A 16,355-nucleotide genomic window follows, 5' to 3' on the forward strand; every position below is an offset into this window, starting at 1 on the left:
ATTGTAAGCTATTACTTAGTGATCTTTTACAATAGTAGATTTAGTTTAATTTACTGAAATAGCTTATTAACACCTCAGACAATTCTACTTATATTTTTCAGATTCTAATACCCTCAGAGCAGGGAACATCGCCATTTTGTTAACTGCTGTTTTCTTAAATTAAGCAACCTTTCAATAGGTAATCCTGCAGAGCAACCTTTATTTTGGATGGCTTTCTATAATTCCTTCTAGCCTCTTGGCTCCCACATCTTACAGCTGCTACCTGGGTCGTGGTTATAGCTATATATGCACGTATAAATCTATTGGTATAAAATGGGGAATCTGTTTTATATGAACTTTGTTATGTTTGAGTTTTAATTTCATTTTTCCTTTAGATAGAATGAAATTCTTTGTCCTGATAGGCAGAGTGTTACTATTGTCTTCCCAGGAGAGAAATACAGCATTCTCTTAATCTGTTTACAATCTGAAATTCACAATGACAAAATGGATCTTTGTATATTCTGAGTTTATTACATCTGTTGTCACTATCACTCTGCATTTATTGAAAACACCAAACATCTTGCTGCATTAAAAAGCAAAACAGCATGACATAAAATGTCGTTCTGATTTTTCAAATTAGGTTGTTTTTCTTCATTAGTGTGTTAATATAATCTTTTTGTTTGGAGAAAAGAGAAATAATTCTTTCCCTATCAATATTTGAAATATTTTTTGTATAAATTGGAGTAGGCATAGAAATATAGAAAGCATTGAACCACATTATAAATAGCTTGAATATAGCTCCACCACCAAAAAGGGATAAAATTGTTTAATAAATTAATGATTCTCTAATGTAAGAAGAAATCTGTTTGTTGGAAGGGCTATTAGTTTAAATAGACACCTACTTCACTGAGTACAGGGTTTTATTCTTCATTGTATTAAATATTGTATTCTCTTTTATTGGGAAGGCTGCTGTTAAAAGATTACATTTGCTCACAAGGCACAAACCTTTCGCTGTGGGAAAAACATAATGTGGGGATCAATGCCTTATTTTCCAAACATGTAGTCACTTACATACAAATTGAGGGCCCACACAATAAGAAATAACCAGTGAAGCACACCCTGCCCCAGAGAAGTTATAATCTAGCATGGAGATGATGTATATAAATAATGGCAACGTAATGAAAGCCCTGGCAGGAGTGATAGAAACAAGGATACTAGAAAAGTTCAAAAGAGATGTAATACTAGTTACCATGTATTTACTGAGTATTATTTATGTTCCTTGTAATCTGTGATTGTTATTGCTAAGACTATAATACAGACCAAGACTGTTTTTCTTTCTCTTTACCAAGCTGCCCACTCTACTGCTTGGATGCCTTTCCCCACTCCCTCCCCCGCCTGGCTACCTTGAAACTAATCTTGCAGCTGTGGGACTGCTGAGAAAAACAACTAGGACTATAGGAAAAAGGGGCCAGGGGGAGGGGAAAGATAATTTGAGATGCTACCTATTCCAAATTATCAACCTCGCCACAAACTCCTCCACTCATCTTTTGCCAGAGGGCTTACTGGTGCTTTCCCACTGCCCTTGCCCTGAATATAAAACTCAACCACTCTGCTTTCCCTGGAGTTGAGGGCTACTCTCTCTCTCCCCTGTAAACAGCCCCTGAATAAAGTCATCTTTGCGTATTTAATATTGCCCAGTGTAATTTTATTTAGAAAATTCTAACAGGTAAGAATTGAATAGTTAACATGTGCAGGCACTATTCTAAGCATGATACATATTTTAACTCTTTTTGATCCTCTTGACAATGACACAAAGTAATGATAATTCTCCCTACTTTTGGAATTAAAAACTGAGGTTCCAAACCTTTCAGAAGTTATCATGGGTCTTGTCTTCACTATGCCCTTACCTCACTGTTTCACTTATCTATTGCTGTGAAGCAAATCACCCCCAAACTTAGTGGATTTAGGCAACAATGATTTTATAATTTCTTATGATTGACTAGGTTCACTGGCCAGTTCTTCTTTTGGTATTGCCTGGTTTGCTCAAGCTGCTGCAGGCTCAAATGAGACTGGCATGTCCAAGATTTACATGTCTGGCAGTTGGTGCTAGCTGTAGACTGTAGGCCCTGGACTCGCCTCCATCTGGCCTTTCATTCTGGCTTTACAGCATGATGATTTTGCACAGTGGTGTCAGAGTTCCAATAAATCACATGCTAATGCACACTCACTTATCAAGCCTTCACTGACATCCAGTTGGGCAAAACAAAATGACATGGCCAAACCCAGAGTAATGATGGGAGGGGGCAATGCCGGGCATAGAGACCAGGACATGTGATTCATTGAAGGCCAATGTAACAAGCTACCACATTTATCATGTGACCTTTTAAAGTCCACTAAAACTCAGGTTCTTCATCAGTAAAATAAGGAGATGGAACTGAGTTATCTCTAAGGTTCTACTGTCATATGCAATTGGATGCATGGATGCACTCTACAGTACTTCTTTCTGCAGCTCAGTTTATAATCCCGTGACATGATGGCCTGTAACTTCTTCCTTTCCCTTAAAGAAAAGTTTCCTAAACCTTCTCTTCAAATATATTGTCTACCTTAACTTAAAAAAAAATGAGAAAATTAAAAATTAAAATACTGTAGTGCAATGCTCCTGAAGTGTACACCCTAGACTACTGAAGGTCCCTAGGGAGCAATGGGGGATCAGGGGTGGGGAAGTGGGGATGTCTGTGGATGGTGGGGTGGCTTCAGTGGAAAAAGCAATGAAACAATTGCATTCATTCACTTGCATCAAATTTGAAAAGGAAAATTAATTATTATTTTCAGATCCTGTTATCTTCTTAATGAGCATTACCTTCTTAGCGTAGCTGGGGAACGGAGGTGTGGTGAACGGGGAGACCTACATAATCCTTGAGCTGATCCTCCAAACAGGTTAACTTTTCAAGAATGTTTAAGGTGCCATGTTGGCTTGATAGTCACTAATACTGTGAGGAAAAGTGGTTGTATGAAGCCATGGGAAGAGCAAGGTCTTAACAGGAGGAGAAGGTAGCTGAAGGATTGATTCTCTTTAAATGCACTCATCACCAGACCGCCTCCCCATGCCCCCCCCCCTCAAACCATCCCTTTCCTCTGGTGTACTTCCCCTGACCTTCTGAACTGGTATATCTTTGGTTAAACATATTCTGCAAGCACTATTTTAGTCAATTCACTACAGTTAAATTGAATGTTGTTGGGCTTGGCTAATAGTATCTCATATGGTTTCCAAGCTATAAAGTATATTTGTTGAATTTCATTTTTTTCACGGTTACTCTTGTGTTGTTATGGGAATTCGCAATTTAGACAACTGGGTCAGTGACTCAAAAGTGGTTCATTGAAAAGTTGTGATGAAAATAGTGACATAAATAGTGGCATAAATTTGCAACTGAAAATGTCATAAATAAAATTAAGAGGACTTCAGTCTAATTTTTACTATGAATCTGTAAATGCTAGTATAAGCAAAGCGAATGTGCTAGTGATGATTTTTGCCAACCATGTGAAAAAGAAAAGTTTGAATTGGAGGTATAATGAATAATGTCTGAAAATTTTATTTTATTAGACCTTTGATCCATTTAAAAATCCTCAGTGCATAGCTTGTTATATAATTTATTAAATAGGGGATGAAGGCACTGAAACTTCTGTCATTTTCAAATAGAGCAGATTGACCTCTCTGGTAAATTTATTATGCTTATTCAAAACAAGCATAAAAATAATGCTTTCCATCATGTAAATTATTAATTTTATAGCTAAAGATAGAAAAAAGACAGGAGCCGAAAGAGGCATGATTCAAAGTCGCCCTTCTTGTGGCAAGTGCATATATAAATCACATCACTTCTGGTAAGCTTGTAAAATCAAATTCAAAATTTATGGCATATTATGTTCAAAGAAAAAGCAGAATTAGCTATTGGCAAAAATAATATCATGCATTCAGAGCTATGATTTGGAATGGAAATTGCTGGTGCTGTAGAAGATGAAGTCAAGTGGGCCAGAACCCAGATTTAATCTCCCCAACAGTGAAGTAGAGCTAATAATAGGGTTGTTTTGAGGACCAAATGAAATTACTATGTGAAGGGATTTTGTACACTGCAAAGCATTATAGAATTCTGATTTATTATACATTCTGATAACTAGGGCTAGATTAATTTAGAAAACAAAAAAATCAATTAATACAATATATTCTAGACACAATGTGATAACATTACATATACACTAGTGTGGCTAAAATGATAAAGACTGACCATAGCAAACCTTGGAGAGGATGTGAGAACTCTCATACATTGCTGGTGGGAGTGTAAAATGGCATAGCCACTTTGGAAAATTGTTAGACAGTTTCTTAAAGAGTTAAACATACATCTTACTCTATGACCCAGCAATTCCATTTCTTAGTAATTATCCAAGAGAAATTAAAATGTGTCCACAAAAATTATTGTATGCAAATGTTCTCAGCTGCTTTATGCAATGTATAAACAAATTCTAGTACATCCATGCAATAGAATACTACTTGGCCATAATGAGGAACCACCTACAGATTGGTGCAATAAAATGGGTGAATCTCAGAATCAATATGCTGAGTGAAAGGAGTCAGACACAAAATAGTACATGCTGTATGATTTCGATTATATGAAATTCTAAAGCAGGCAAAACCAACCTGTGGTAATAAAAATCAGAACAGTGGTTGTTTCTGAGGTGAAGATTGGCCAAGAAGGGGCATTAAGGAACTTCATGGGGTGATGGAAAATTTCTGTATTTTGATCAGGATATATGCATCTGTCAAAACTGATCAAATGGTGCACGTAAAGCTCAGTCTTCCACTATATATGCATTAAACCTCAAATTTAAAAAGTAATAATATCATGACCTAGTTTGATAATTCGCTTCCTGGTTAGGAAAAATACCACTGATGTGTCAAGTATGAATCGGTACTCAGCAAAATATGTCACATATACATGAAGATGAAGGGCAGGATGACTGCTTGTTCTGATTATGACTGAAAAGAAGGAAGGATGCTTTGCTTACTAGTAATTATTTTATGAGCCATGATGTAGCCTGGCAAAATGAGAGTTATACCGGGGAGCAAAATGTGTATTGGTCTTTAGCTATAGCCACCCTTATTTACAGAGCTGATACTAATCCTCACCCTGCTGTAGACACTAAACAATTCACCGAAAACAAATGAACCTCCTGATTTGGATTGCGTGTTGCAAGAAAAGTGAAAACTCTACGTATAATTAAACCGTAGACTCGGAGAAGGTATTTTTCCAGCATCATGTGTGAAGAAATGAGCAGTATGTAGAAATAGAGAAGACTGCTTTTCCACACTGAAATATGCTCTCTGTTGAGGAGGGGAAAGTTGCTCATGTGATTTGGGAAATGAGGAATGAGATAAACAAAATTCCTTGACACATTGATAACACTAAGAAAGAATGTTTCAATGACTTCAAATGGCTTGTTCAGTGAGTGAACCTCAGTCAGATAATCAAGGACTTTGAATAGACTGAATTTAATCATTATACAACTGCTTAGTGAGTGTGAGGGAGCGGGTGGGGGCTGTTGGGGGCTGGTGGTAATCCAAAAGTTCTGTTAAATTTCCAGTCTTTGAGTAGCATGATATACAGATGAGGTATCAACATTTCCAAGGTGTCCGGTGCAAATTCTTGTTCTGGTTTGTTTAAATCTTAAAGAAAATCATTTTTCTGCATAAAAGTAATGCTTAAACGACATAGCTTGGTGGCGAATAGCATTTAGATATAGTCATTATAATGTAAAGACCAAATTGATCTAGACAAAATAACGATGTAACTATATTGGGAGAATGGCTGAGGTGAGGTGGGGTCAGAGGCTTGCAGATGTGATAAAGGTAAATCCTCTTTTACTATAGATGTAAGGTGATTAAAGCACAGCAGATTGCTACTTATTTTTTATAGGTTTTGTTTTGTCTCTTGTTTGTTTTAAATTTTTATGTGGTAACATATATAGATACAAATGGAACAAAAAATTCCATTTTAACCATTTTTAAGTGTACATTTCAGTGGCATTAATTACAGCTTTCTTTGTTTTTTATGTCCTGATGTTCTGGATATTTCTATACTGAATGCAGGCTCTCAAAACTTTTGCAAGAGATGTACTTTTAAAGTATCCTCAAAGAACAGACCCAGTGCCACTGATCCAAGATTGTCAGAATGTGTTAGATATTTTGCAGTGAGAAATGTTATTTTGAAATCCGCTTACGGGAAGGAAGACTCACATCAGGGAATGGAAATTTTGGCAGCCTTCCGGTCTCCTGACAGACGCAGGGCTGACTCGCTGGCCACGTGTTTACTTTTTAGTCCCCTGAAGAAGTGTTTTGAATTATATAAAAACTAGCCAGAAAAGACAAAGCTACAGGAGTTTTTTTTGGACCCTCCAAGGAGCTATGGATAGCCTCTGATTAGCAAGGTGCTGCAGCAAATTTTGTCTATGACTTTAAGGATTTATATCTGACTGAAGGTTTTCCTTTATTGCACCATCTCTGACATGTGTGAACAATTTTATCCTCTGTATACTCTTTAACAGGAGTGTGTTTACTGACCTGTGATGGGTGCAGCTTTCTTTTTCCTTTTTTAGAAAAATAATTGGGTGACATTATTAACTTACTAACTTGTCTTCTTCCTTCAGTGCCTTTCTTTGAAAAATGAATAATCTCTCTCTTGCTCTGGGATTTCCTGGTTTCAATAAGAGACAATAGCTCGAGTCTCCTCTTTCTGGATGCTGGGCCATTTAGATTCTTACATTTTTAAAATGAGGAATAAGGCAGTGTGAGTTTAATTTCCCCAGAAATGCATTGTATTCCTGATGGAACCAGGAAAATTTGCCTTTGTTTTTTATTTCATTCCCATGGCAATTGACTTTCCTCTGTCACTGTTCTCCTATGGAGAGAACATATTTTATTTTCTGTACCAGAATATTGTAACTTGAAAAACAGCAAAATAATATTATTATCAGTGCCATGTGTTGTTTATAAGAATCATTATTTTTAAATGCACGTGGGACATTTGAAGTTAGAATGGTAAATAGCTTTACCAATCATCTTAATTTGCTTAAACTATCATTTTTACTCAAGAAACTACAAAGAAGAAACCAAAAGCAACTGAGGCAGGCTGACATAACAGCAAACCTTTGTGGTGCTAATTAAGACCCCTGTATCCATGAAAAAGGAGGAACTGTGATAAACAGTTATTCTGACAGCACAAGTCAAGCAGATCTTCACCACATAGGCCAATTCCTATACAAACATTCTACCTGGGCAACTCTTGCAGATTTATGGTCCCCAAAGACATCCTGCCTCAGACAACTCACATAGCTCATGTCCTCCTTGCTTCCCCCTCCTCATTCCCTTACCCTTTCTTTGTTCTAAGCAGGTATATGAACTGCCAGTCACTTTTCTTTGAGCACTAACTTTCTTTTACTTCTGCTTCCATGTGTCTCACTTAGGTCAATAAACTTATTCTCTACCTTAATTTTCAGAGCCTGTCTTGACCTACACAGTCTTGTGTCAGAAAAGTGGGATTTGAAGACGGGCGCCTGGACGATGCTGGTACGGCAGCTTGGGGAAAAGCTTAGGTACCAGCAGGAATCCTTTATGTGCCATCTTCTCCAGGTTTGTCTTCTGGCTAACTAGGGTCACCCCTCTCAGGTCTTTGAACTCCTGCGGCGTTACAGTTGAGGTCAAATCCATCTGTAGAGCTGAAGTCTGGTTGGGTTCTCTGTCGCGATCTCTATTGTTTTTTACCGTCAGGTAAGAGAATTCTCTACTCCTTTCTCTAACTATGAGAAACAGTCAGTTAAGTCAGTCAGTTTGTTTTGTTGAGAAAATAGCCTGGTAAGGCCTTGGAAGATTGATTACTGAACCGCCGAGTAAGAGCTCTCTGTTTTATTGACTCTGCTTTGTTTTATTAAAAACGACCACTTATATGTATACGAATTCTAACGTCAACAGTTGCAGCTAACCTCTGATGGACCTAAATTTACACAGCCAGAGTGGGATATCATCAGATTAGATTTACTTATCTCAAGGAAAAACTCAGCCCCAAATTTAAAATTGTTTGCTAAATGGGATGCGTTTAACAGATGGCCCTAGAAACTACCGAAAGAAAAAAAATGAAAAAGTTTAAAACACAGCTGCTCTGCTGTCTCTCTCTCTCCTCCTCTGTCTCTCTCTCTCTCAGTGCTGCCAAAACCCCTTTTCCCCTTCTCTCTCCCTCCTCCCTAAACTCGACCTCCTGCAGTGTACCTGCCAAATGCTTTAAAATTAATCCACCTAATCCAGCCCCAGTGTTCCCTTTGAAAATCAAATCCTTTGTCCCTCGACCCAAAGCATTAGCTAAAGTAAGGAATTTGCAGGAGTAATTCTGGGGTGGCCTGCTTCTTTAAAATGAAGAGGAGTCCCTCAATTGCTTAACTGCTACAAATCTCCATGTAAATAAGGGGACACCTTGAAAACATCTGAGGGAATAGAGTGCATGTTACAAAAACGAAAGATTATAAAACTTAGTAAATACTTTGGATGGACTGTATGTGTGTAAAGATATCTCAATAAAAACATTTTTTTAAAGGCACTATGGGAGTTGTGAGAGCAAAAGAAGATAATATTCGATCTCCTTTGCGTACAGAATTGAAGAAGGAAAGGGGAGGAGATCTGTAGGATATTTCTGATGACAACTTCATTTGTGATATATTATAAATTTCTAGCCCTTTATTATAACACAAGGATTAAAAAAAAAGAAAGTATAGTACAATTTACCAAGGGCAAGAAGGGAAGTGAGGAGGAATGGGGGGTTTAATGGGTAGAAAGTTTGTGCTTGGGGTACTGGGAAAATTTTGGTAAAACAGTGGTGACCAAAGCACAATATTGTTAATGAGATTAATCCCCCGAGTTAAATGCTTGGGAGCTATTGAAATGGGAAAGTTCACGTTTGTATATATTTCCACAATTAAAAACAAAAAAAGACTAAAAAGACCCTAACAACTAAATGGAATACATGATACCAGACTGGATCTAATAATGGAGGAGAAAAAGTCCAAAGTGACATTATTAGGACTATGTAAAAATTGTAATATGAGAATGAAAGCTTTGTGCCAATATTCAATTTCTTGTTGTTCATAACAAATGTACATGGAAGTGTTAAGTGTACAAGGAAAATTATGGGTTCAACCTACTTTCAAATGTTTAAGAAATTGGTAGATAAATGAATAGGCATTTGGATAGATAAAATGAGGTGACAAATGTGATAAAATATTAAAAGTTGGTGGGTTGGGTAACTGGGTGGGAAGTATGATGGAGTTCTTTATGGTTTTGTATTATTTTTGCATTTGTCCTGTTAGCTTGAAGTTATTTCAAATAAAAATTATACATTAAAAAACCCCAACAATTTAGCAAAGATAGCAGACACACTGCCATTGCAATCAGTGCAGTGCTTGTTATTGTTTTGTGTGGTGCTGTGTCAGCGATTGCAAACTGTCTCAACAAAGGGAAATCAGTGAATTGAAAGAAAAGTTACAGCTGGAAAGAGATATGCAAAATTTACCTCTCCTTTAGTGACAGGTTTATGAGAACAGCTAAATAAAAAAGTTAGTAATATAGAGGTGCTAGTCTGTCAGTTCTTAAAATCAAGAGATTAAAACCAAAAAAGACCCAGCCAAAAGTCAGAGCTATCTTAGCAAAAGTAAAAGGATCCTAAAACCTAGATGTCCTGGGAGGATATCAAGTAATACTAATACAATTAAAGAATTAGCAAAACTACAAATTGTCAGACCAATGCAAAGTCCCTTAACAGCCCTGTTTAGCCAGTAAATGAACTGTAATTGTGAAGGAACATTCTGCTGGGGAACTAATTGAATTGGGAAAAACTTCCTAGTAGTCAAAAAGTAGATGCTTTAGCTTGTAATTGTCTAATATGTCTCACACCTGCTGAGGAAGCTAAGTTATAATTATATAGAAAGAATGGGCTTAGAGGAGGGCAAAAGATTAGAAATCCCTCTCAAATATTTGATTTACTAACTGTAATATGAGACTGTGAAGCTTGTTCCCGACTTGACCCTTGTTCAGTGCCTTAAAATAGTAGGCATATACATAAAACTAAGATGCCCCTAAAGGATTTTACAAAACTGTAAAGATAAACTACCTTCATAGACTTCAAAAGTCACATAAAATTAAATCATTGTTTTTTTGGGGGTGGGGGTTACAGTGTTATATATATACATACTATCAATTCTACTTAAAGATTGTATATTACTGTTTCAAAAATGCATTAAGTAAAGTGTTTTAAATATTTAGCATTATTCTAAGAAGTTTAATTTTGATGGTAATTGCATATTGTATGATGTTCACTTGAAAACAATTTCCAGAATCGTTTTGGTAACATATGTAAGATATACAGGATGTGTTTTTATTAAAATAAAAGAGAGTAATTTTGTCTTAAATGACTGGTTGTTACGGAATAAAAAAAAAAAGATGCAGGACAAAACCTAAATAGATAGAAAAAGTTTGTGAAAAAGAAAATTTATTTCTTGTAATCAAAGTTGGGAAATAGTTAATGAATCTATAAAATTTTTGTAAAGCCTTAGTATCAAATAATATATTGATGCAAACTAAAATTTAGTTTCCTATTTATTAAAGTAACAACATTTTCTTAGCTTATTAGTCTATTTTTACCAAGGGGTTATAAAAATATTTTCTGAATAATAGTGTAAAAAAAGCAAAAGTCTGTGTTTTATCAGAATGACTTCTTGTATTTTATGTTGACATAAAGTTGTTTCATGAAAATTGTCTTCACATTTTTAGAAGAGCAAAATCTTTTCCTTAACTTTAGTTAAGTAAGGAAACAAATACTGTTTCAAACCTGACAACTCTTAGCATTTTTCTTTCTCAAAGTCAAAACCTAAAGGATATTTTCATTCCAAACAGTTGTAAAAGAAAAAAATTATTCTTTCATCTTGCAAAAAATGAAGTACTAAAAATAGTTAAGTTCATTTAATATAAGTTGCATAAGAAATTTTTAGAAAATGTTATAAAAATTAAAAGAGATATTCTAACCCTCTGTTGGCCGCTGATCTGCATAATATTAGACAACAATATAGTGCTGCTAGTAATGGTTTTAATTATTTTTAAAAAGTTGTATGTCATCAACTTTTCTTTTAAATCTACATTATTTTATTCTAATGCTTCTCTAAAAGTGCTTGCAGTCAGCTACATCTCAGAGCTTCATCTTCAACAAGAGACTTTTAAAAAGAAACAAAAGTATATAAACTATGCTCTATCTGTTAACTAATATAACCCTAGTAGAAATTGGACCTCTATTTTAACTAAAGTGCTTACATATTTAGGCTCCAAATGCCACACATAGTGTCTCTCCATTTGAGTTATTGATACAGCTAATTTCCATGGCCCCCCAAACTAGAAAAGTATTAGCCACACGCATTTTCTGGCCATGCCCCAAAAGTGGATGGAAATGCCATACTATCACGGACACCTATAATTCTGCCTGCCAGAAGGGCTCCATAGCCTTAGCTCTTCAGTAAACACTGCCTCCAGACTAACTCTGTTGCCAAGTGCTGGAAAGTGCTGTGAAACAGGCCAATAGAACTCTGGAGCCCATCTTCCTTTCTCAAAAGGACCAACAATGCTACAGTATGAAGGATGCACAAGAAATATATCCACCAGGGAAATAAAAGCCAGAACTATGTGGTTAAAACCTAAAAGGACACAACTGGCACTAAGGCCTACTCTATGAAGGGACAGCATATGAGGTACTGGAAACCTATTACCACCCATAAGCAGAAGATATCCTAGGCCCTATAGGAGAAAGTTCTGAAGTAATTTTACTTATAGGAAAAAACCTTTTCACTCAGGTATTCACTAAACATTTATATTTGCACCTCTAGGTTTCTTTTCCTGCTTCATGTAAGTTCATCTAATATCTTCCTTGATTGAGCTACAGCCATGGAGGCGTTCCACAACCAGATTGACTGTTGAGTATGCAAGCATGTGCCAGCTTCAAGTAGCTCTGGCTTCCTATAAAATATTCTCCCACTGTCTTTAACCAGAGTAATTAAATAATAACTGTCAATCACCCTTGTCCCCCAAAGTGGTAAGTACTTATTCTAACTATGCTCTCTCTGTTCAACATGTTATTTCTATTTTTAAAGAACATCTAAACAAGACCTGCCCATCTGTGACATCTGTTTGAAACAGCTTAACCTGGATAGTTGCTGTGTATAGCATCCTAAGTACCAAAATTCCTTGGTATGTTTAAAAAATTATTTGTCTATCCTATTGCTGTCTATATTGTAATTGTAACCTGATTCCTCAATATCACAGACTGTAAACCTGTACTCTTCTGTTCCCATGCTCCGAGACTTATGTGGAAAAATTGTAAGAATAGTATGATGGAGTAAATTGTAACATAGTAAAACTTCACCACTTTCCCTACTCTCTGCTCTAATTATGCTTGTGCTCCTGTTCCTCTTTAGCCTACTAATCCTCCAATAGTTCATCAATTTCATGTTTCAATGACTAAAAGCCATCAAACTCTTTTTTGTTTTACCTATGTGCCTAAATTACCAAAGCCCTAATCAACAAAATAATCCCCCTTGATCTTCAGGGAGTCCTGATACTCCCTTGACCAAAAGAAGGGAATGTGAAGTTAGAATGGTAAATAGCTTTACTATTAATCTTAATTTGCTTAAACTTCCATGTTTACTCAGGAAACTACAAAGAAAAAAACAAAAGCAACTGAAGCAGGCGGACATACCCACAATCCTTTGTGGTGCTATAATTAAGATCACTGCCTCCATGGGAAAGGAGGAACTATGATAAACAAGTCATGCTGATGAGGCAAAATAGAATAAGGCATCCAAGCTGTGGTTCTTGGTTTCCTATCTAGTTCCAAAGGAGTTAATTCACAACTGCAAACTCCCTAGAACAAGAATTTCCCTAAGCCCCCAAACTCCCACCAAATCACAAAGCTTAGAAAATCATGGGCCCAAAATGGACTCTTAGTTAATAATACAAAGCCTAGGATCATAAAGATTGTTAAACTATGTGCCCAAAACAAACTTTTAGTACATGACAGGAGGCCACAAGTACTGATAGCTCCTCCTAAAACAAAGACGACACCTGGCATTCGGAGGTCAAAGTGGAAAATCACTACTTGCAAAACCTCCCTATAAAACAAGCTAAATCCACACCACTTGGGGCATGCCTCTCCCTTGAGCACATCCATGCTAATTTCTCTAGGGTTTACTAACCTTTCAATAAACATCACTGCTTACTTCTACTTGCTTTCTTGTCCTTGAATTCTTTCTCATGGTGAGACTCTGAATCTGGAATGGAGCTCGGCTCTGCTCCAGTTACCCTGACACCACAAGTCTGCTTATCTTCACCAGATTGGCCCATTCCTACATAAATATTCCACCTGAGTAGCTCTTGCAGATGTATGGTACTCAAAGACATCCTGCCCCAGACAACTCACATAGTCATGTCCTTCTTGCCTCCATTCCTGCCCCCATTCTCCCATACCCTTTGTTTTTCTAAGCAGGTATATAAACTCTTTCCCTACCACTTTGAGCAGTAACTTCCTTTTACTTCTGCTCCCATGCATGTCACTTAACTGAATAAACTTATTTTGTGACCTTGGTTTTCAGAATCTATTTTCAACTTAACATCAAAATGATCATAGCATCATTTGACCTTCCCAGTGCTTAGCACTGTGCTTTGTATATAGGAAAAATGTAATAAACATTGTTGAATGAATTAAGAAAGAGCTAAATTATCATTGACTGAACTTACAGAAATAGTTCATTGACTGGAGGGTCAAGAATTAACTTACTCCTCCTGCCTGCTTTTCTTCCTCTCCACCCTTCCCCATATGTAGGTTTCTACATTTACTAATAGGTCTCTTGCTGTTAGTGTCTCAAGAATGTCACAAGATTTGGATTTTTTGCTTAGGTAATACATTTAACATGGTAAAAAATTAAAACAATATAAAAAGATATAGCTAATGAGAAGACTTATTTACTACACTCCCTCCATCTGTCCACCCTGCTCTTTCTCCACCCCAACCACTATTATTAGTTAGTGCCCTGTGTATTCTCCCAGTGTTTCTGTATACAAATATAAGCAACTATATATATGCAAGCAAAATATATACATCTATTTGTATATGACTGAGGCGTTGTTACACAGAAGAAGGCATGCTGCCTTACATTTTGCTCTTTTTTTGTCTTAACATTGCATCCTAGAGATCTTTCCAAATTAGGATATAAGAAACTTCCTCTTATTTATTTATTTAACTGCTTGCTTATTTCTTACCTACTTATTAACACTGTACTTGTGTAGATTCACTTCAGTTTATTAAACAGTCCCCTAATGCTGGACCCTTAGTTTGTTTCCAACTTTTGCTATTACAGTGTTGCAGTAAAGAACCTTATACCTTCATGTGACGGTATGTGTAGCCGAAACTCTGTTGTCACACTTCGGGATTTTTGCCAGTCAATTAGGTGAGAAATACAATGCTTAATTAATATGACTGAGGTTAAGGATTTTGCACTTGTTTAAGAACCATTTGTATTTCTTTTCCTGTGAATTGCTTCTATTGTTATTCTTTGCTATAGGGTGATTGGTCTTTTTATTTATGTCTTTTTTAGGAGCTTTTATATATTTAGGAGATTAGCCCCTTGCCTTTGATATACATTGCAAGTTTTATTCCCACTTTGTAATTTGTCTTTTAACTTTGCTTATGCTTTTTTTCATGCTAATGTTTAAATTTTTATGTAGTCAAAGTGATCAGTATTTTGAGTCATAGATAAAAGACCTCCCCCACAGCAAAGTTATAAAAGAATTTGCCCATGTTTTCTTCAAGTGTTTTTATTATTTCAATTTTACATGTAGATATTTAAGCCTTTTGGAGTTCATCCTGGTACATTTTGTTAGGTATGGAATCAGCTTTACCCTTTTCCAAATGACAGATAACTGCCTTATCCGTTGTTCAGACAACAGTTTTTAATAAAGTCTGTCTTTTCCTGATTTGAGACTCCATCTTTATTACATGCTCAATTCTGGCATATATTGTTTTATTTCTGGGCTTTCTACTCTATTCCCTTGGTCTGTTCATATACCAGTATGTCACTGTTTTAATTAGTGCCTTTTTAATTATTTTCGTACCTGGTTTTATTATATTTTCATGTCTAGTCAGCTAGTTCTCTCTCATTGCTTTTCCTTTTTAGAATTTGACTGGTTATCTTTATTTATTTTTGTTACCAGACAAGGGTGGTGGATTCTTTTGCCTGATGCAGTCAATGACCAATTCCTGAGACACTGGAGTTTCAAAGAGAGAAAAAGTTTATTACTAGGCTTATTGCAGAAGATTAGATGGCCTACCAGCCCAAAATCTGTCTCCCTGAGTTTAAGGTTTTTATGGATTTTAGCAAGGGGAAGTGAGGCCATTACAATTTCAAATAGCAAATTCTAAGCAGGAAAAGAGTATTATCATTTCAATAGGAAAACACAAGCAAAAAGAAGAGGAGGAGTTACCATTTCAGTACTAAAGTTGTAAACCAAAAAGAAGGGAGACAGTTATCTTTTCAACAGCAGAGTCTAGCTGATACAATTTACAAATGTAAGGCACTGAAACCAGTTAATGGCTGGTTTCAAATTCTTCATTAGCATTAGGGCCTTTGCCCTACAAGTTACTTTAAGAAAATGACCAGATAAAGGGAATAAGAGCTCTTACAATCTCAAAGGTACAAGATAAGGGCTTTTACAATCATTTCAGATATCAGGGCAGCTGAATTATAGTTTAAGGATTTCAAGTGTTTCCCTCTGTCTACTCCAATATACCAGAAAGAAAAAGGAATATCTATATAATGATTCAGTAATCAAAATCATCCTTTAAGTCCTAATTTCTCAGTTGCAATTCTTCCCTCTCGTTTGATAATTGTCTCTCAATCTTGAGGAATATCTGAGTGATGACTCTTTTACTGCTTCAAGGCTGAAAAGGGGCATTGTCATTAAGGGGCAGAGGGATGAACCGATGAAATTGGATGCTATTCCTAGAGAGTCCAATACTTCCGGGTTTTAGAGCTTCTCTAACTTAATAAGTAAAATTTTATAGATCCCAGGGTTTCCAGGAATATTGTTGGTTGGGGGATTGCAGTATCTGGCTGAAACTTGCATAAGAGCAACCTCCAGAATGAACTCTTCACTTGATTTAAAATCTCTTAGCCATTGACACTCTATTTCTTTTCCCCCTTTTGGTCAACTAATCCATGATGCCATGGCCAGGCTCATCCTTGGGATT

This window comes from Tamandua tetradactyla, chromosome X, assembly GCF_023851605.1.
Source record: "Tamandua tetradactyla isolate mTamTet1 chromosome X, mTamTet1.pri, whole genome shotgun sequence".
Lineage (NCBI taxonomy): Eukaryota > Metazoa > Chordata > Mammalia > Pilosa > Myrmecophagidae > Tamandua > Tamandua tetradactyla.